This window comes from Gracilinanus agilis, chromosome 6 (genome assembly GCF_016433145.1).
Source record: "Gracilinanus agilis isolate LMUSP501 chromosome 6, AgileGrace, whole genome shotgun sequence".
In the NCBI taxonomy this organism is placed as follows: Eukaryota; Metazoa; Chordata; class Mammalia; order Didelphimorphia; family Didelphidae; genus Gracilinanus; species Gracilinanus agilis.
Window position 1 is genome coordinate 36,305,010 of NC_058135.1, and position 22,642 is coordinate 36,327,651.

The window sequence follows — 22,642 nt, forward strand, 5'->3', positions numbered from 1 at the left end:
ACAAGCAATTCCACTGGGTTATACATGTGATAACTCAAAACATATTTCCATATTATTCATTTTTGTAATAGAGTAATCTTTTAAAACTAAAACCCTAGGGCAGCTGGGTAGCTCAGTGGACTGAAAGTCAGGCCCAGAGATGGGAGGTCCTGGGTTTAAATCTAACCTCAGACACTTCCCAGCTATGTGACTTAAGCAGGTCACTTAACCCCCATTGCCTAGACCTTCCTGCTCTTCTGCCTTGGAACCAATACATAGTATTGATTCTAAGACAGAAGGTAAGGGTTTAAAAAGCAACAACAATAACAACAAAATAAAATCCCAGATATATACTCAAATAAAAAGTGGCAAATCATGTTTTCTTTTGCATTTCTACTCCAACAGTTCTTTCTCTAGATGTAGATAGCATTGTTTTTCACAAGTCCCTCAAAATTGTCCTAGATCATTGTATTGCTGTTAGTAGCAGTCTATTACACTTGATCATTCCACAATGTTTCAGTTAACTGTGTATAATGTTCTCCTGATTCTGCTTTATTTCACTCCTCATCAATTCATGTAGGTCTTTCCAGTTCTTTCTGAAATCATCCAGTTCATCATTCCTTATAGCGCAATGGTATTCCATCACTATCATATACCACAATTTGTTCAGCTATTCCCTTATCAAGGGGTATCACCTCAGTTTCCACAAAAAGCACAGCTATAAATATTTCTGTACAAACAGGTCCATTAAAAAAATCTCTTTGGAATACAAGTCTAGTAGTAGTATTGCTGAATCAAAAGACATGCATTCTTTTAAAGCCCTTTGGGCATAATTCCAAATTACCTTCCAGAATGGTTGGATCAATTCACAACTCTACCAGCAATGCATGAAAAGTCCATTTAATTAGGGTATGCAGTCAGGGAATTTTATTTTTCTCATGGTACACATTTACTGAACAGGTTTGTCAGTAAAGGATATTATTTTTACTCACCAAATAAACCACAAAATTTAAAACTAACCTATGTTTGAAAATTAACAAATAAATTATAAGAATGCATATTTAAAAATTGAGATGAGTATATTAATGTGGAGGTGACTGAGTATACTTGACTTAGTTGTGATAGCTTGTATGCATGCTCATATATCTGTTATATTTTCTTTTTCTTTCATAAAAATGGGGCTTTTCATGCCAGAGGAAATTGAGTCTTTATTAGTTGAGAAACTGCACTTCTTACAAAATAATGATATTTTGAAAGTAATTTTATAAACAACATTTAATACATTCATAAGTAAAGAATAAAAGAAGCCCTGAAATTTAGTTTGATTATATACTCTGTAGGAATGTAATGGGTTGGCATGAATAAAAGGATTCTCATAAGCAATCATATAACTTTGCTGTCTTTTCTCCTCAATTTTAGTGTTTCAAGGTTTTGTTAGTGCCTGATTATAGGATGCTTAGTAATCCAAACTGGGTGAATAACTGAATTAGTGATTAGGATCTCATTTTTGGGGGAAATAAAATGTACCATTATTCTGTATTTATATAAATTTAATTGCTAATATGCATTTTTCTGATTAAGAAATTAAAAGAAGCCTCATTTTCATTTTGGAACATCCCAATTTTTTGTAAGACAGAAATATTGGTGTTTTTGTTAAAGTATTTAGTTATAGTCACTGTACTGATATAACAACTCTTCAATTAAATGCACAGTGTGAACCATTAGCTAAGGACTGATTTAACTTAGTTTAAAAGTAGTGCTGTTAAAAAATAAAAAGAATGTCATCATCATCATTATTGTTACAGATAAAGGATTAATATATTCAAAGCATTTTAATATTATATTTCTTATCCAAATTCTTTGATTAAACTCTAAACATTCTTTTATGGACATTTTTTCAATCATTTAAGTATTATTTTCAGATGTTGGTGACAAGATTTGATCCAACATTTTAAAAGTGAAAATTATATCTTCCATTGGCATTCTAGAAGTAAATTTCATGATATCCAACTTTGTGTTTTTCTTAGTGGTATATTTAAATACCTAATCCCAGGCTTTGGTTAATTTCTATATCTTCCATGATGTAATAATTAAAACTCTGGTCATCTAATATAGAATTATAAAAACAATTCTTTATGGTCACTTGATGCTGCACAAGTTGTCTTAACACTTGGTATGTTTCCTGCTTGAAAAATGCTTAAGACATTCTGTTTAGCCACTGAGAAATGGTAAAATGCAATTAATGGGTATTTTTCAGGACTCTTCTGTTTTATATAGGAAAATGAAAAATAAACAATCAACCTGGCCTATTTTCCCATGAACTTGTTTACTGTCTTTGGACCTGCTATTCTATTTGTAATCTCTAATGTGGTTTTAGATTTTGGGATAACTTCAAGAACGCTGAATAAAATGTGAGCTTTTCCATTGTCCTTTGTCTTCAGACAAGAAAGTTGTCTTTTTTTAAAGCTTTCTATGAGCACCAGACTGGCCATGAAAGAGAAAGAAAAAGATTATAGCATAGCTTCTTATCTTTTTTTGGTTATTGGATATTGAATTTTGAGTGTCTCCATTTGTGCTGCCACCTTTTTATTTTCTTTTTGGACATAGTTTTAATTCTATAAGTCCTTGTTTCCTTTAAGTCCTAGGAATATGTAAAGCTTTTAGATGCACAAAAGATTCATGTATGCTGTTTCATTTGAAGCTGACAATTACAATGGGTATTATCAAGACCATTTTATAAATAAGACCATTAAAACTGAGAGAAAAGCACTTGGCCAATAGTAACTTGCCCACAGTCTCATACCATATGCTTACAAAATCAGGTTCCCCTATCCAAAAATAAATCCCATCAACCCTGCTATCTTCTCACCATTGTTTTCATTGACAAGTTTTTTTTAAACTAATGAAAATGTTTTATTAATGCCTTTTGTTTTCACATCAAAGTCATTTCCAGATATGCTCTTTCTTCATTCTCCCCTTATTTAAGTTTAAAGTTAATTCAATGAACATTGAATAAGCACTTACTTGGTGCCAGGCCCTGTGTTGAGCTCTGGGAATTTTTTTTAAAAAGTGGGTAAAAGACAGTCTCTGCCATCAAGGAGCTTACAGTCTTACTAGTAAGTCTTTGCCTAAGCAGAACATATTTAAGTAAAACGAATAAACAGCAATCTCAATGAGCTGCTACTTGTCAAACAAAAGGAAAGAGATATACTTTTTCATCATTTCTTCAAGAAAGAGATTGATCATGAGAGTAACCACCACCTACTCAAAAGAATCTGAAATCAGTGTTAAGGTGGCAAAGGCAATTTATTTCATCCTTGTGAGAATGGGTCCTCATGAGCCAATGCTACAGGTGTTACAGCCAGCAAGCAAGTACAAGGAATAGGAGCATGCAGGCTCCTTTTTACTAACACAAATCAGTCCTTCCCTTCTTTCACCATTGTTTGGTTACTGAGAGTTATAATCTAGTTGGGGAACCAGCTGATATGCAAACAATTTAAAACCTGAATCATCCACATGGGTTTTAACTAATCAAAGTAAAGCAATTTCACATGTTAGCCTCTTAAAGGACTAACCTATCATGTGTTCCTCACCATGTCCTATTGACATTGATGTGGGGAAAAGGAGCGTAAGGTAGGAACATGAAACCTAACTCATTTTTCTTTACTTTCTACTCTATTGGTCTTATTGATAGAAGTCCACCATCTTGTCGGGATCTGTTCCTCATAGACTTTGGTTTCATTTTTATTGTCCTTTTCATTTGCAATGTTGTAATCATTGTTTATATTATTCTGTTTAACTTTACTGTGCATCAATTCATAGAAATCTTCCCATATTTCTCTGAATTTTTCATATTTGTTGTTTCTCACAATATAATTATATTCTGTTACATTCATATATCACAATATATTAGGCCATTCCTACTCATAGGCATTCATTGTTTCTAGTTCTTTGCTACCACCAAAAAAAAAAAGTGATGTGAATATTTTGGTTTTTATGTTAACTTTCTATCTTTGACTCCTTTTTGGGTGCCAGCAACAGCATCTCTCATTGCCAAACTTTTCAAAAGATTAGTTTATACTTCTTAAAATCTAACTTCCTTGCCTCATTATGGTATAGTGAGTGGTATGTGGGTGCTATTTTGTTTTGCTCATGTTGGTTAGTGTGTCCACGTGAATCGTATAGATGTATTTCCCAAGGAGGGAAGATAGATATTTCTAGATTCTCTTTCACCCACCTTCTCCAAAGGAAACCTTGATTCCTACCATGAGGAAAAGCAGGAAGTTCAGTCCTTAGATTAGCCACACTGCTGTTCTCATAGAGAGGGAGTACTGGGCTAAAATTATAATGGGAATAATTATAATATTACCATCTATTTATTTATCCTATGTTTTTGTATAAAGTAGTTTTTTAAAAACAAGGTGAAATGTGTGTTTGAAACAATCTATTTCATACTGCTTGCTTAAAAAAAAGAAAAGAAGCATATGTTAAATTCAGTCCATTACTTTCATTTTTATTATTCAAGTAACAAGTATTTTTAAAAAATTAATCTCTCACATCCACTACACCTCAGGAAGCAAACTCAAAAACAAATTTCTCAACATAAAATTGCATGATGCAGTAAAACAAATTCCCACATTAGCCAAGGCTAAAAACATACATTTCTTTCTGCATTTTAGAAGCGAGTAGCATGATTGTTATTTTTTTTAAACCCTTACCTTCCATCTTAGAATCAATACCGTGTATTGGTTCCAAGGCAGAAGAGTGGTAAGGGATAGGCAATGAAGGTTAAATGACTTGCCCAGGGCCACACAACTAGGAAGTGTCTGAGATCAAATTTGAACCTAGGACCTCCTGTCTCTAGGCCTGGCTCTCAATACATCATGCTACCCAGCTGCCCCCCATGATTGTTATTCTTTTGTATTCATGACTGATCATTGCATTAATGAGAGTTCTAAGGACTTTCAAAGTTGGTTTTCTCCTATAATATCATTTTATAAATGTTCTATTATGCTTACTTTGTTCTACATCTGTTTGTAAAAAAAAGTTCTCAGGTTCTAAAATTGTCTATCATAATTTCTTATAATAACCTAAAAACATTCCATTATATTAACATACCACGATTTGTTTAGCCATTCTACAATGGGGAGCCAATTAGATTATAATTTTTGTTTCCGACCAAAAGGGTTGCTATAAATATTTTTGTACATATAAATGCTTTTTCCTTTTTCTATAGTTTATTTGGGGATATAAACCTACTAGCAGTTTATTTAAATAAAATTATATACATAGTTTGACTACTTTCTGGACATGGTTACTGACTTTTCTTTTTTGTAAGTATTCAAACTTTTTTCTGATTTAGAAGTCTTGTGAGCTTATGATTGGACAAAATAATTTCTGATAATTTTCTTTATTTCTTCTTCAACTGTTCTCTTTTTTAATTTTTGATGAACAATTAGAATTTTCTCTATTTAAAAAAAAACCAAGTTAACTGTTTGTTTTATTAGCTTTTTAAAATTCCTACTTTTATTTATCAACTCAACAATCTTTTTGCCTTCATAGTTGAGATCTTAGAAATGTAATGTCTAACATTTTGATAGAAATTCAGTTCTCCGTATTCATATTTATGTGTCCTTAGTTAATTTCTAGCTTCTTTGAATTTGAGGAGGAATTTAGATAACTGTAAATATTTTATTAAATAACAGATTATGTATGTATATATAGCTGTGTTATAGTATTTGTGGACAGTCACCAAAATGGGAGGGAGAAGATTTGTTCTGGGGACTTTTTTCAGTCCTTGACTAGGTGGGTACATAGTTGGCAATAGTCTACGTTTTCTACTCTGAGCTTCCTGTAAAGCTAATGGCCCTCCTCAATATCTCCCTTTTCTACCATACTTCAGCTTCTTCCGTTTTCTTTTTTTTACTGGTTGTCCCTAGGCTGCTAGTTCTTTTTAATTCAATTCTGTATGACTTAATCTCACCTAGCTTCCAGACCCTTAAAATCCCTGTGTGGTTTTTGAGATAGTTTTGGTTTTCTTCCTTTTATATAGATTCCTTAACAGGGTGAACAGTTTTCTCACAATGGCTTTGATTGATTCAAGGTGTGGTGTCCCTGCTCATATTTGATTTTGACTGATTGAAGAAGTACTCCTAACAAAGGTAATTATTTTCAATTGAGTAGGATAATCAATGGAAATTTATCCTTGCATTTCTTCTTCCTCCTCCTCCTCTTCTTCCTCATCCTATTACTCCTCCTTCTTCTCCTTCTCTTATTTTCTGTCTTAGAATCAGTACTAAGTGTCACTTTCAAGGCAGATGAGTGGTAAGGGTAGGTAACTGGGGTTAAGTGATTTTCCCAGGGTCACTTAGCCAGGATGTGTCTAAGGACAGATTTGAACTCAAACTTCCTATATCCATGTATGGCTCTCTCTAAACTGAGTCATATAGCTATCCCTTACTTCATTTCTTCTAAATATTAATGCAGTCATGGATTATCCATTCCTTCCCTTTGAGTTTCTGTTTGTAGTTATTATGGAGTTATTCTTTCTCGTTTATTTGTTGTTGTTTTTTTGTGGGATGACTTATAATTCTTATTTCTTTTGGTTACTCATCTCTCTAGCCTTAGTTCTTGAATTGGGAATTTGTGTTGTTATATAAGGGAATATATATCCCTCTCCCTGATGGTATTAGGAGCTGAAGCTGAGTGACTATGGAAATCCTTAAGTGTCACACTCTAGTTGTGGTGGTGAAACACTAAGGACCCCTTACGTATATTTGAGATGAAACTGCTACACCCAACTTCAATATAACTATCCGATAAATAATTAAATTAATTAATAAACTGTGGTTCAGATTTCACAGTTCTTCTATCTACTTATTCCTGGCTTAAATTATGGATAAATGCTAAATGACTGTGACTTAACTTTTAGATTGAATGATCCCTCTTTCTTTAGATACCCAAGGGTATGTTTGATAATCCTTAGGGTAAAAATGACATCCACCTAAGTAAGTTTCAGGATTTAATGATAACAGACTTAGGGAAAGGGGAACAGGAACTGAAGGAAAGAGGTATAATGGGAATCCTTGGCTAAAGCTACAGATGACCAGGTGATATCAAATTGAAGGCAATCAGGGTTTGAGATGAACAGTTGAAGAGGTTTATCTTTCCCTGTTGCAACCTGGCCAGGCCAGGCTGCTTTAACCTGAACCAGGTTGTTTGATGGTATTGATGTTGCTTATTCTTAGATTAATTAATTAATTAGGATGTATAGGATTCACACAGGATTGGAAACTGAGGTATTGATCAGTATTGGCTGCTGGTAACCTAAATTGACTTTTGGCCTATCCAACCAACCAAAACCTCTCACCAAAGCCCTTCTCCAAATTGAGAGAGCTCCTTCAGTCCAAATCCTGCTTTGTATACTGCCCTCAGTAACTGTCTTTCCATTCCTGGCTCATGCCAATCTCTGGTTCATTCCAAGTTCCAAACAGCTAAATGTCAATCATTCTGCTCTCCATTGTGCATAGCAGAAATGATATTACAGTGTCAGGGCCAAATTCTGACTTTTCCCTGCAATTTTAGGTGGGTTAGTAAGCCTTAATTAGCCTAAACTTGGGTCACCTTGGTTCTTATTATTGACACCTCTCTGTTTTAACTCCCCTTGGATCTTTAGTATTCTATACTAAATTTCAAGGCTTTCTATAAATCTGGGCCTAGGATATCCAGAAATGAACAGTGCTAGACCCACATTTGTTGATGCCATTTCTAGTCCCTTCCAAGGTCCTCACTAGATTTCTCACCACTCTGTTGCTTTTCCAGAAGAGCCTGGCACTGTTGCTCTTTCCAAATAGCTCGTCTCTCATCACATCATCTTTTTTGCTTCTGTTAGCACTGGCTTTGCTGGAGTCCTCCCATCCCTTTCCAATTGCCTTTGGAGTTCTGAGGTAAAAAAAGTCACTATAGTTTTTCATTGGTTTTCTTGATCATTATTTAGTGCTGTGTGATTTTAAGATTTTTGCCGGAATAGATATAGAGTAGAAATTCACCTGTAAATTTCTTTCTCTGTTTTCTGTCTTCCTGGCTTAGGTATCAGCACCATATTTGTGTCATAAAAAGAATTTGGTAGGATTCCTTCTTTGCTTATTTTGCTAAATAGTTCATATAGTATTGGGATTACTTGTTCTTAAAATGTTTGATAGAATTCACTTGTGAACGCATCTGGCCCTGGAGATTTTTTCTTGGTTTGTTCGATTGCTTTTTTTCTGAGGTGGGATTATTTAAATATTCTGTTTCTTCTTTTTTTAATCTAGGCAATTCATATTGTTGTAAATATTCATCCATTTCACCTAGATTATCAGATTTATTGTCATATAATTGGATGAAATAGTTCCTAATAATTGCTTTAATTTCTTCTTCATTAGAGGTAAAATCACCTTTTTTTCATTTTTAATACTAGTAATTTGATTCTCTTTTTTGTTTTTTTAATCAAGTTTACCAATGCTCTATCTATTTTACTTCCCCCTCCACCCCCATAGACCTTCTCCTAGTCTTGTTAGTTCAATAGTTTTTTTACTTTCAAATTTATTTGTTTCTTTCTGGCTGTTTGCAGTATTTTCCTTGACCGAGAGCTCTTGAACTTGGCTATAACATTCCTGGGAGTTGTCATTTGGGGATTTATTGTAGGAGGTGATCTGGTTTGTTCTATTTTACCCTCTTGTTCAAGAATATAAGAGGAATTCTTGTGGATAATTTCTTGTGATATGATGTCTAGGTCTTCTTTTTGGTCATGACTTTCAATAGTAGTCCAATAATTCTTAACTTATCTCTCCTGGATCCATTTTTCAGGTCAATTGTTTTTTCAATAAGATATTTCATATTTTCTTCTATTTTTTTCTTCTTTTGATTTTTGCTTTATTGTTTTTTGAAACCTCATGAAGTCATTTTAGCTTCCATTTGCCCAGTTCAAATTTTTAAAGACTGAATTTCTTATATGACATTTAGATCTTCCTTTTCCATTTGGTCCATTCTAGTTTTTAGAATACTCTTTTCTTCATTGGATTTTTTTGGCTCTTTCCAGTACATCAATTCTCTTTAAAAAAATTATATTCTTCATTGTATTTTTGTACCTCTTTTTCCAGTTGACATATTTTGCTTTTTAAGCTATCATTTTATTTTTTGTATTACTTTAATTTCTTTACCCCATTTTTCTTCAACCTGTCTTATTTGATTTTTAAAATTCCTTTTTGAGTTTTCCAGAGTTTGAGATCAATTCTTTTTTTTTTTTTTTTGAGGTTTTGCATGTAGGTACTTGGATTTAACCATTTCCTATTAGTTATGTGTTTTGTTCCTTGTCCCCACAGAAATTTTTGAGAAATTCTTTTGCTATTTACTCATTTTCCCAGTCTTTTTTTTTTTTTTTTTGCCTGTAGACTTGGAATTCTGAAAGCTCCTTGTTGATTCTGTCTCCTTTGCTGGCTTAAAGGGTTGGGCACTGTGAGCTACTTTGCCCTGAGGCTAGGTGTTCACAGTAGTAGCCCTGGCTTGAAAGGGCCCAACACTATGGACTTCTGGTTCTTACTATGGACAGGTGCCAGGGCCAGAGACTTCCAGGGTTGGTCTGAGGTGTTCTTTTGCTGGTGTAGCCCATATCCCAGGATCCTGAAGTTAGCCTATGCCCAGTTGTGGAATTTGGCACAGTAGGTTGGGGGGGGAAGGGGTTCCGTCAGCAGTCTTCTGTGTGCAAGTTTGCTTCTGGTTTCCCCTTGTCCCATGAAAATCAACTCTCTCTCTCTCTGCCTACCTTTCAAGTTGTATTCAGTGGGAGAGCCTTCTCACTCTGCCTTGCTGTTGGTTTTTAATTCCTGTCATTTTTAGGTGCTTTCAAAAGATTAGTTTGGAAGGATTGTCAGAGCAGTTTCAGATTTTGCTGCTATTAAGGTGCCATCTTGGCTTCACCTCAAAAAATCTCCGTTTAAAGATAAGAAAAATGAGATTCTATGAAATGAAATCATTTGCCTAAGGTCAGAGTGACAGTAAATCGTAGAGGCAAGATTTGAAACCAGGTCCTCCAATTTTCACTATATTAATCCTCTCATAGGCATAGGATGGGTCCTATATAACTGAAAAACATTTTGCTACTAACATAGGCTCACTGTGGGGTGGTAGGATTAATTATCAGTTAGCATTAGTTAGGTGGAGGTATCCTCGCTGGAGACTGGGTTTCTGGTTTTGGTTCAGACACTTGCTAGTTGTACTACTAGAGTAATTCCCTTAACCAGCCCTAGCTAGTTTCTCTATCAGCAAAATGAAGGAATTATACTAGATTATCTTCAAAATATCTTATAGCTCTAAAATTATAAAAGTAAATGCTTCTATTATGGCAAGTTAGGGAAAAAAAAAGTGTATCTCCCTAATACAATTGCAGTCACCAGATAAAACGGAGGACAGAAATTTAAAGCAGTGATAAGGCATACGACATTTTAAAAGCTAAAAAAGACAGGCTTTAGAGATCTATTCATTCAAAAATGACTTAATTTTATCAAACCGATAAAAGATAATTATAATGTCTGAAATTTTTAAAATTTCAAATAGTTTTTATAATAACTAGAATTATACAACATATTTAATTTATATTAAAGCGTGAATAAATGGTCAAAATCACTTTTTTGCCCTCTGCAAAAGTCTATAGAGTACACCCACACACATATATGACTGTTTTTACATATAGACATTAATCACATTTTGACAATAAATATATGTGCATAAATATCTGTGCTGATTTTATGTACAGTATATATATATATGTCTGTGTGTATGTAGGTGTATGTAGGTATATAGAAAAAACACTATATATGCATATATAATCATGGATAATTAAATGCTGACCACACACAAAGACATTATATATATATATATATATATATATATACATATATGTGTGTGTGTGTGTGTGTGTGTGTGTGTGTATGTATGTATTGAGGTTCAGCAACTTCAATTTAGTTCAGGAGTAGGAGGCTACAGTTCTATTCTTGATGGCAGGATTCTCTCCCATCATGAGACCCAATACCTATTTGTCTATATGGGTCTTTTGGCAATAGTTGTTTAGTATTTGTAATTATCCTCAGATGAGTTACAATTGGAGGTCTTTGGATAGCATCAACATGTAGCTAACAAAATTAAAAAAAAATTGATATCATTATTTGACATGCAAAAGTAATTTTATAAATATGTCACATTTCCACATGTGTTATTTTACTTCATTTTCTTTCTTCCTTCTGTATATAAGGCCATCTATTATTCCTTACAATGTTATACTCTGTCACCTCTGAATAACCAGAAACCTTTGGTTATAGCCATGTCATGAAAAATTGGTTTTTAAACTTTTTAAACTTTTAGACTTTTTTTAAAAAATCAACTTATTTGATTAGTGGAATCTCCCCTCCATAATAAGGCTATCTGCTTTTCAGGGAATCATTTAGTCACTGAAAGAATGCAAATTATTTTTATTGCCATGTCATCATCAATTAGAACATGAAAACAATGCAGTTGCCCATTTGAAAACATGTTGGCTGTCATCTTGTTTCACAATAACAGAAACTGGACTTAAGATATGTCTTGAGTTCCTTTTTTTATCTTTTTATAATTACGAGCTTAACAAAAAATATCACTTCCATATTCAAAGAAAAGAAAGGGAAGATTGTTTATGAAACTGAATATCTATTAAATATCTTTTTAAAAGTATATAAAACATTTCAAAATCATCCTGTTTTTCTACCTTCCTCCATCCCTTTTCTACCTCCCTTCCTTTTGTACTCTTTAAATTTTCAAATGTTTCATTGATGCTCTTTTCTTTCTTGTCAGTTTTTTTTTGTCATCACTATCGTCTTTTATTTCCCCCATAACTTTTCCCTCCATTATAACATACAACTATAGTAAAGAAAAAAAAATAATCACACATTGACCATGTTTGGCATTATAATTCTGTATCTCTAGTTTATCACCAGCATGATTCATTATTGGTATTTTGGAGGCACGATTCATAATGTATTGATTGGTGTTCATAAGTTTTTCAGTGTTGCTTTCTTTTACAGTTCCTTTGTATCACTTCAGATACATCTTTGAATACATCCATGTTATAATTTCTTAGATTACAATGATATACCATGACATATATCACTATTCATTCATTCCCCAGTTGATAGGCACTGTTTTAGTTTCCAGTTTTGTACTACAATAACAAAAAAAATTGCTACAAATACATTTTCCTCTTTGGTTTCTTTATGTCTTATAGTGGTATTACTAGGTCAAAGATAATATACAGTATTTAAGATTTAATTCAAATTGCTTTTCAGAATAGTTGGACCCATTTATATATGGCTCCACTGACATTAATGCACCTGTCCTATCTCCCTTCAATAGCTGTCATTTTCCTTTTTTGTTATGTTTGCCAGTCTGATGGGTATAAGGTAGAATTTCTCCATTATCTTAATTCCATTTCTCCAATGATTAGTGATTTGCATAATTTTTACATGGGTATAAATTCCTTAGCTTTCCTCTTTTGAAGATTATCTGTATCTTGTTCCCTTACATCCTGAATGTTTGCTAAAAAGATTTTTCCTACCAGTTAACTTCCCCTTCTAATTTTCAACTGCATTAATTTTGTTTGTCTGGAATTTTTCTAATTTTATGTACTCAAAATTGCTCATTTTATATAATGTGTTCTTCTCTATCTTGATTAAATACTACTTATTTACAGTCGTGAGGACATTTCTTTTCTTCATCTTCCTACCATTTTAGTTGTTGATTTTCTTAATTTTTGGTTAAAACTTATGTTCTTTAAGTAAACCACCATATTATCTATAAAAAATCTTATGTTTCTTTACCTACATTTATTCCCCAAATTATATTTTATTGTTTTGTTGCTATAAAATCCTGTTAAAAATAGTGATGACAAGGACACTCTTGCTTTAACTCTGATCTTACAGAAAAAGGCTTTAGTGTTTATTTATTAAAGATAAAGCTATCACTTTTAGACAGATACTATTTATCATATGAAGGAAAGTTTCATTTTTTCCTATATTTTTTACTGTTTTTACTATAAAAGAATTTTATGACACGGTAGATAGAATGCTGGAGTCAGGAAAACCAGAGTTCCAATTGACCTCAGACTCTTATTAGTTTTTGATTTTGGCAAGTCACTTAACTTTTGTCTCAGTTTTCTCAATTGTTAAATTGGGGAAATTTTACATACCTTACAGGGGTGTTGTGAGGATAAAATATTTGTAAAATTATTTAGTATAGTGTTTGCTAATATAGCAGTTACTATAAAAATGCTTATTTGATTCTCCTCCCTTCTCGTATTATGTTTTATCAAAATATAATTTTCTCTGTCTTTTGCTTTATTTTTGTTATTGATATAATCTAGTTTGTTTATAGTTTTCTTAACACTGAAACAATGCTGCCTCCTTAGTGTAAATTCAACATGGTCATTGTGTATAATCTTTTAAATGTGTCGCTCCTGACTTTGTTCTCTTATGGGGAAAACCAGGGGAGATAATTTAAATATGATATGTGGGTTCAGAAGGGTGAGTAGGAGACAGGAATAACAAAAGGTGGGACCAAACAAGTTAGGGAAACTGGGTTTAATTGTTAAGGAAAATGACTGATGATAGATGTGACAATTAGGCCCTGTCACCCTGCCCCACATAGACAAGGGGTCTGTGAAAACCATCAGGCAAATGACAAGATTATTAAGGGAACTATGGTCTAATCTAAAGGATGGGAATAGCGGTTTCTATACTTCCAGACTATGGGCAAACCACAGGGTCAGGGGAGGGACTTATCTACACTGAACTAAACCTAAAGCAGGACAGGGCCCAAAGAATAGCAGGACTGAAGTGGGTATCCTCACAGCAGCATCCTGACACACTCCAGCGATGTTGCAGCTCTTCCAGGACCACTATCTGTACTCTTTCAGGTGGGTAGATCTGGGAACTAACCCACCCCAAGTTAAGCTGCAACTCAGGTTGGAATTAATAGTCTCTACCAAAAATCTCCCACAAGTAGATGACAGTCTTCCTTCTGGATATCAAGAAATCTGGGTGCAAACTCCACTTCCTCTGTGGTCTCCCAGGATCAGTTACAATTTGTCCCAACTACCATGAAGTCTGTCTCAGAGAGAGAGACACACTTCCTGCTTCCCCATTCCATTTAGAATTCTCCAGCCCTACCTGCTAGGTCTCCTAAATAATAATTCAGTAATCTTCCTCACAACAGTTCAGATTTTACAAATAATTTTTCTCAACATTTATTAGAAATATTTTGTCAGTATTGATTAGAAATATTGATATATAATTTTCATTCCTTGAATTATCTTTCCCAGGTTTAGGTCTTAGGACCAGATTTATCTCCTAAAAGGAGTTTGATAGGATGTCATCTTCCCCTAATTTTACATACAATTCATATAAATAATGTATTCAGCTAGTTGTTTTTGCATGTTTAATGGAGTTTATTTGTAAATCCATTTGGTCCTGGATTGCTTTCCTTTGGAAGTTCATATATACTATAAGCTATACGTTGTATAGCTTATCAATTTATCTTTAGGAAATTGGGTCATTTAAAGTATTTACTTATTGTTCTGATAATCTAGGCATTTTATATTTTGGTAAATATCCATTTAGGCTGTCTTTTTTTTCCTGGCATACAACTAGACAAAATAATTTCTTTACTTTTTGGGGGGGGTTATTTGCACTTATCATATTAGATAAGCTTTATCAAATCAATTGTTTCATTAATTTCTTCTTTGATTTCCAGAATTTCTATTTCATTTAGTGGGGGTTTTGATTTGATTATGCTTTTCTAGCAATTTTTATGGATGTTGTTACATGCATCTGTGATTTATAATAGTATTTAGTGATGCAGATTTTCCCCTCAGTGCAATATTGACTGGTACCAAAGGTTTGGAGGATTTTGTCCCACTTTTTACACTTGTGTCAAGTGCCTTTTTTATTTTATTTTTTAAAATCCTTGCCTTTTGTCTTAGAATCAATATCATGTATTGGTTCCAAGGCAGAAGAGCAGTAAGGGCTAGGCAATGGGGGCTAGGTGACTTTGCTCAATGACTCTGCTTCCTTTATTTTATCTTTTAAAATTTTATTTATTTTTTCAGTTACATGTAGAAATAATTTTTGACAATTGTTTTCTGACATTTGGGGATTCAGATTTTCAATAGTCTTATATAGATTATACTAATGATTTCATGCAACACATTTCCATATTGCTCAGGCCATGACAGATGACACTTATCACATGTACAATAAAACACGAAGGAAATAAAGTGGAAGATGATATGCTTTAATCTGTAATCAGATTCCAAAGGTTCTTTCTTGGCTCTGGATAGCATTTTTCATCATAGTTCCTTTGTGAATATCCTGAGAGCTTGCTGCAAGTGCCTTTTTAGAAAAACAACAATAACATTTTTGGATCCATCTTCATTGTTCCATCCTCTTCCATTTTATAGATGTTTATCCTATTTACATTCATGGCTATGAATGCCAACTGTGAATATAACCTTTTATATCTTTTCCTCTCTTTACATAGTAGGTATGAAAGAAGATGAATATATTTAACACTAGTGATCTGTAACTGGACTGATTCTTCCATTTGATTGTTCCTCATTTCTTTTGCCCCCCAAAACTGGTTTTTATCCCCTTTCCTTTTCATCCCTACTTTATAATGTACTTGAAGTTTGTTTTGCTGGAGACTATTCTTTCCCTTTCTCTTAAAACCTTCTCTCCCATTTCCCAATCCTTTCTATTTCTCTGTTTGGTTTAATATATTTCTATATCAAACTCTGTGGACATGTGTATTTTTCTGTAACTCACCTTTGTACAGTTCAGATAAAAGTGAATTTCATGAAATGACAATCCTCTAACTCTTTTACTGTGTAAACCATTCTTCACTTACATTCTAATTATGAGACATAATATATTCTACTTCTTTCTTCCTCTTTCCCCCCTTTATTGTATTTCTTATTCATCCTTTTTCTTTGCTCCCTTAGTCAAGAAACATTTATTAAGGTTTTACTATGTGTCAGGCACTATGCTAGCCTTTGGGGATAGAAATACAAAAAATGAAATATTCCCTATTTTCTTTTTTTAAAATGTTAAAATTTTATTTTTATTATCTTGTTTTTTACATATCACAGTCTTTACCCATTACTATTTCCCCCATGAGAGCCATTCCATATAACAAATAGTATTTTTTTTTAAACCCTTGTACTTTCGGTGTATTGTCTCATAGGTGGAAGAGTGGTAAGGGTGGGCAATGGGGGTCAAGTGACTTGCCCAGGGTCACACAGCTGGGAAGTGGCTGAGGCCGGGTTTGAACCTAGGACCTCCTGTCTCTAGGCCTGACTCTCACTCCACTGAGCTACCCAGCTGCCCCCCCAAATAGTATTTTTAAAGACAAAATAAAGACAAATAAAAAGAAGAGAATAAAATCAGGACAATTAATCACAACATATGTAATGTGTAACACCTATAGACCTCCCACTGCCAAGAAGGGGTACATTTGGAAATGCCCTTCCATATCTCTTAACAATGTGTATTTTTAAGAAGGAACAAAAACCACAGCCATCCTTTTGTTTTATCTAATTCATTCTGTGACTACTGAAGATGCCATTTTAAAGTATCATTTGTCTCGTTTTCTCTACTAGAACACAAGTACTTCATCATTATTTAGCCTTTGTCTAATTGCTCAAATGTACTTCTCTTTCTAGGATTTGCTCTTATGTTTGCATTATACAGTTTCTACTCAGCTTAAGTTATTTCTTTCTTGCTACTTGCGTTATTTTTTGTTTTGACCTAGAACTTTGTGTTTTTGGCTAAGACTTTCAAGGGGGGTTTATTTTGTGGTTTCTTTCGGCAGATGATCAGTGGATTGTATTTTCAGTTTTCAGCCCTGGTTAGGACCTAAATCTGAATAGTCTTCATTCATGCCTTCTTAAAATATGGAGTCTAGCTCCCATTTTCCTCCTTTTTTTTGTTCATAATTTCCAAGTAGTCTGATGATTTAAAAATAATTTCTCTTCAATTTGTTTTCCAGGTCAGTTGTTTTCAGAGCTATATAAATTATATTTTCTCCTACTTAAAAAGTTGATTTTATTTTAACATATTTTGTTGTCTCATTAAGACACTATTTGGTTTGTTCTAATATTCAAGTATTTTGACAGTTAAATAAGGTTCACCTGTTAAGCTACTTATTTTTTGTTTTGTTTTGTTTTTTCTCTGGAGGTCCTATTTCATTTTTTCTCTTTTGTTTCATTTCTTCCAGGGAAGCCAAGCTCCCTGCCTCTCCCCCAGCATCTGCTGGTTGTTTTAGAATTGCTTTTTTCTTTTGAGTTTTTCTTTTGGTTATCTTGATCAATAATTTCTTTTTTTTATGTACTCGGTCTATTTCTATCTCCAGGCTTAATTCCTGATTTCATATTTTCATCTTAGATTAAGTTCCTTTCTCTCTAGAACCTGGATGCAGGGATGAGGTCCTGACCTTGATTTCCTGGTCTCTAGTAGCTGGTTTTCATCTTCCCCTCATGATTAAGCTCAGAGTGCTGGAAACCTTCAGAATTTCCTTCAGAATTTTTGTGCTATTGTGGTTTGTCTGGCCTGTTCACCTGAGCTCATGGTGGCTTTCCTGGAGGTACCTTTCCTCCAGCACTATGGTTTCTTATCTTTTTATACAGTTCCAAGCTGGATGAAGCTCACTAGTGTTTCTCTTTTAATTTCTTGGTCTTTTAAAAAAATCTGGTTCCATTTCTTGATCATCACTGAATTATGTAATAGAGAGCTGGGCTCCATTGGGTGCCCTTTCACATCACAATCTTAAACAGAACTTAGATGGTTTTCCACAATCATCAAGTCAACATTCTTCCATAAATTAGATCTTTGCCTTATTGGTGTATATTTAATCTAACTTCTGTTTCTCAATTTTCTGAACTATAATTTGGGGGAGGAGCAAATACCTATCTTCATCCAGCTTTCCAGGACATGTGGACAATAAAATGTGATAATAAATGCCAAAGTCCTTTGGTAGTAAAATCAACCAACCATAAGATCATAATAATAAGATGGTTGCTACTCTCATAGTATTGCTGTAGTAGTTAAGCAATATAAGCGAAAGAGCTTATAAAAATTATTACATGATTATGGGAAAATTAAGGAGCTTTTTAGCTGGCACTACCTATGGTTTTGAGGTGGTTTATGGCTTTCACTCATCATTAAATGTTGATCTGACCATGCGATTCCCCTACTAAATAAATTTCAGTAGTTTTGCCTCTAGGATAAAATATAAACTTATTTATAAGAATAAACTTTTTTTTTTAAACCCTTAACTTCTATGTATTGACTTATAGGTGGAAGAGTGGTAAGGGTAGGCAGTGGGGGTCAAGTGACTTGCCCAGGGTCACACAGCTGGGAAGTGTCTGAGGCCAGATTTGAACCTAGGACCTCCTGTCTCTAGGCCTGGCTCTCAATCCACTGAGCTACCCAGCTGCCCCAAGAATAAACTTTTAACAATATCAAATATTTAAAATATAAACTTGTTTGGCTTTTAAAGACTTTCACAACCTGTAACAGTAATAATGCTATTCTTCTCATACTCTGATTTATTCTAGTAAAACTTCCTTTCTCCCTCTCCCACACATGGTAAACTGTTTCTGACACTATAATTTTGCATGCTTAGAATGCATTCCCTCTGCCTTCTAACTTATAGAATTTGTTACTTCTTTCCAGATACAACAAAGCATCACTATCCATATGAAGCCTTTCCTGGTGACTGCAACTACCTTAGAAATACCATTCTTCTCTAACCAACGTATATTTATTAAGTATGTGGTGAATCAGTCTATACTTTTATTTTCCTGGATACAATGCAAACTTCTTGAATATAGTAATAGTTCCCCCTTTTGTTTCTGTATTTACAAAATGTACAGCAACCCAGTGCTTGGTATTTGACGAGTACTTAATAAGTGCTTTTTGATTGGTGGATTGGATGAGAGTAGTACTATGCTACTAGATTTGAAGTCAGAAGCCTTGTGTTCAGAATTCTATTTTATTGTATTTTAAAATTTAATCTAATAATTAATTGCTTATGTGAGTTTGGGCAGGTCATTTCGTTTTCTGGGTCTCATTTTTCTTCCTCTGTAAAATAGGGGGGATGGACTTAATGACTGCGGACATCTCTTCCAGTTCTGGACATCACAGGGTGATATTTTGATTCTATAATGAACTGGATTTAAGTGAGGCAGAATTACACAAAGTCTCACTTTCTCTTCCGGTCATCAAAGTCCAGTGGCAGTGCAGCTAGGTAGCTCAGTAGATAAAGAGCCAGGCCTACAGATAGGAAGTCCTGGATTAAAATATGACCCCAGATATTTCCTAGAGGTGTGACCTTGTTCAAATCACTTAACCTCAATTTAAAAAAAAAGTCCAGCAGCAGGACAAAAAGTCAGGATGACCAGCAAGGGCCAAGAATGCAGTCGATGACCTTGGTATCTTTGATGTCTTACCAAGCTTCAGGCACACCACAGTACCTGTTTCAGAGCCTTATTGGCCATTGGAACAAATTGTTCTCATCCACCCATTGTTCTTCATATGCTTAGGATAAAAATTCCCCAAACTCGATGATGGGTTTGAGGCCTGCCAGTGTTCCCTTCAATCTGGTTTATCCTGACTGCTAAGACAGTTTTACCAGGGTGTGGCCACTGTGCATGCTACAGCTTCTTGGAGTCATGATTGAGAGTTGAAAGGTGGACACCAAAAGAGGATGAGCATCCCAGAAAAGGGTTTAGCAAGCCCTCACACCCAAGGAGCTAATCCTCCCTCAACATGACATATACCCTTAAACTTATGCCATCAGAACAACATTTCTGTTTACTTTGCCAAATGAAAAAAATGAAATGTAGCAATTTTGGAAAACTGATTGTAGAGGACATCATGGATCACAATGTTATAATCAAATGTATCCTTAGAATACTCAGGACAAGAGGAATTGGGTCTGAACACCTCTACCTCCTAAATTACTTTAACCTCTCCTCCCCACCACCCTGACCTTCATATGGTATACTGCTGGGCTGATTCATCTTAATTGATGAAGTGGGTATATTTCAGTCAAATTGCTGACAAGTCTATTTCTCTCAACTAAATTACTCAATGAATCCAGATCTCTTCCTAGAATGTTTTCACCCCTCACTTCTTCCTCTTGAAATCTCTAGCTCCTATGAAGGCTAAACCCAGTTTTGTTAAATCTTTTCAGCAGTGCTTGACCCCTTGTGACACGATTTGGGTTTTTTTTGGCAAAGATACTGGAGTAGTTTGCTATTTCCTTCTCCAGTCCACTAAGTTGTTTACATTCTCTTATTCTTTAAATTTTTTTTGTCTCTATCTTATTTATTACTTAATGTGGTGGGCAGCATACAAGCCCCTTAGGGCATATGCTATTTTGCTCTTTTGCCTTTGTATCCCCAGGTGTTTCATGGTAAGTACTTAATAATAAAATATTTATTGAATTGGCAAGTAGTTTTTTCAACAATTTCCAATCAACTACAGATTTCAATCATTGAAAAAAATCAAAATTTAAAACAAGCAGTTTTCTTAAATTTCTTAGAAATAGCTTCATTTGATTTTATACTTAAGTTGACTCATATCTCTCATTCCCAAGTATCTTTCTTACTTCTTTCTGGTAAATCACATTTATTCATACTGAGCAGTGTTTGAAGCTGATTTGGCAGATACAAATATTTACCTGGTTTGAGAAAACACCAGTTTTATTCTGTCATTCTTCTAAGTAGATAAAGTATTGGTCTTGGAGTTAGGAATGTCTACATTGAAATCTAGCTGTGTAACCTTGGGTAAGTCACTTAACCTCTAACACTTTCTTCAACTGTAAAATGAAGATAATAATAACACGTATTTTCCCACAGTTTTTGTGAGGATCAAATGAGATATCTGTAACATGCTCAGCACATAATAAATGCTTAAAAATATTAAAAACAATGAAAGTCTTCCCCTTCTCTTACAGAATGCCCCAACTTCGTAGGCTGGTTTTTAGGGCCTTGTATAATCTGGCACAGGTCTACTTTTTTCTTGTTCTTTCTTACACTATCATGACACATTACCATCTAATCTGGCTAATATAGTTTACAAAGTTCTTTATACCACCCTAGACTTTTATTCAATGAGTTATTTGGCCTTGGAATGAATGCTTTTCTTTTACCTACTGAAATTTCATTCATCTTTCCAAGTCTAATTTGAATCTCACTTCCATGAAACCCCTATTGATGTCTCCCTCCCCATAACTCAGAATTTGTCTGTCCCCAATGGCACTTATCACATGTAATTTTATAGAAAGGACTTTAGGGATGATTTAGTTCAATTCCTTTAGCTATAATGAAAAGAGTTAGCATGGAGGCAACAGTGACTAGGGTTCTAAACAGATTTCTGTCATTTACAGACTGTCAGAGTGATCAAAATCATTTAAGCTATCTGAGCTTATTTCCTTTTTTTTTTTTTTTTTTTGGTAAAAGCAAGCTAATGATGCCTGTAATTTCTACCTGCATAGTTACCTTAAAGGAATGCTGTAAGGATCAAATAAGTTAAAGTGCTTTGCAAAATTTCAAGTGCTATAAAAATATCAATTATCAAATTAACAAGTCTAGATGTTGGGAATACAAATACAAAACTCAAGCAGCTTAATAACAATTCATGATTATTTTAATAAACAATTTGTGATATTTGCAGAAGATAAAACTGTCAGCTAGCTATGAATCTGGTATCATTTTAAGCGTTGGGGATACAAAAAAGGACAAAAACAGGCCTCTGCTCTCAAGCTCACAGTCTAAAGTGGGAGAAAACAAGCAAACAACTCTATACAAGTTCCATGCAGACTAAATTGGATCTAAGGCAAAGGAATTACGAGGACTGGGGAAAGAAAGGGAAAGTGGGAATTTTTTAAGGTAGCTCAGTTAATACTGAGTCAGTCTGAGGGGGAAACTTTGATCAGGTCATGGGTTCCCGAAGGCAGCAGATAGGGCCCCTTACAGTCCTGCCTGGCTTCTCGAACCAGCCAACCTGAGCAAGGGAGCTGGGGTCGGATATTTGCATCTGGGCTCTCGGGATTCGGTTTCCTCAACTGTAAGATGAAGGGGTAGGAGTCCATAGTCCAGCTCTGGATTCTGGAAGTGGCGGACCTACAGCCCAGGTTGTGGTTGGAGGCCAGGGAAACCAGCCAAGAAGGACTCGAGCTTCGGAAGACCACGCCCCACGGGAGCATCCCTTCGCCAGCCTAGCCAGGATCAGCAGCCCTGGGCGACCTTCCCTCCTTGACTCCTCCTGCGCTCCGCCCCCGCCTCTCCACGTGACTAGGAGGTGGGCCGTCATTTCCGGCCCGGGGGCGAGAGTAGCAGCGCCTGCGCGCAGCCCGGCTCGAAGCAGTTAGTCTGGGCTCCCCGGCCGCCGACGGCACATCCCACTCATAGCTGCCTTGTAGGCAGGCAGGCTGGCTGCGGGGCCCGCGGGGAGGGCAGGAGGCGGCCCCGTCACCACCCTCAGCGGCAGCGGTGCTACAGCCCGCCGCGGGGCAGCCGTGCTCGCTCCGCACCCTCCCC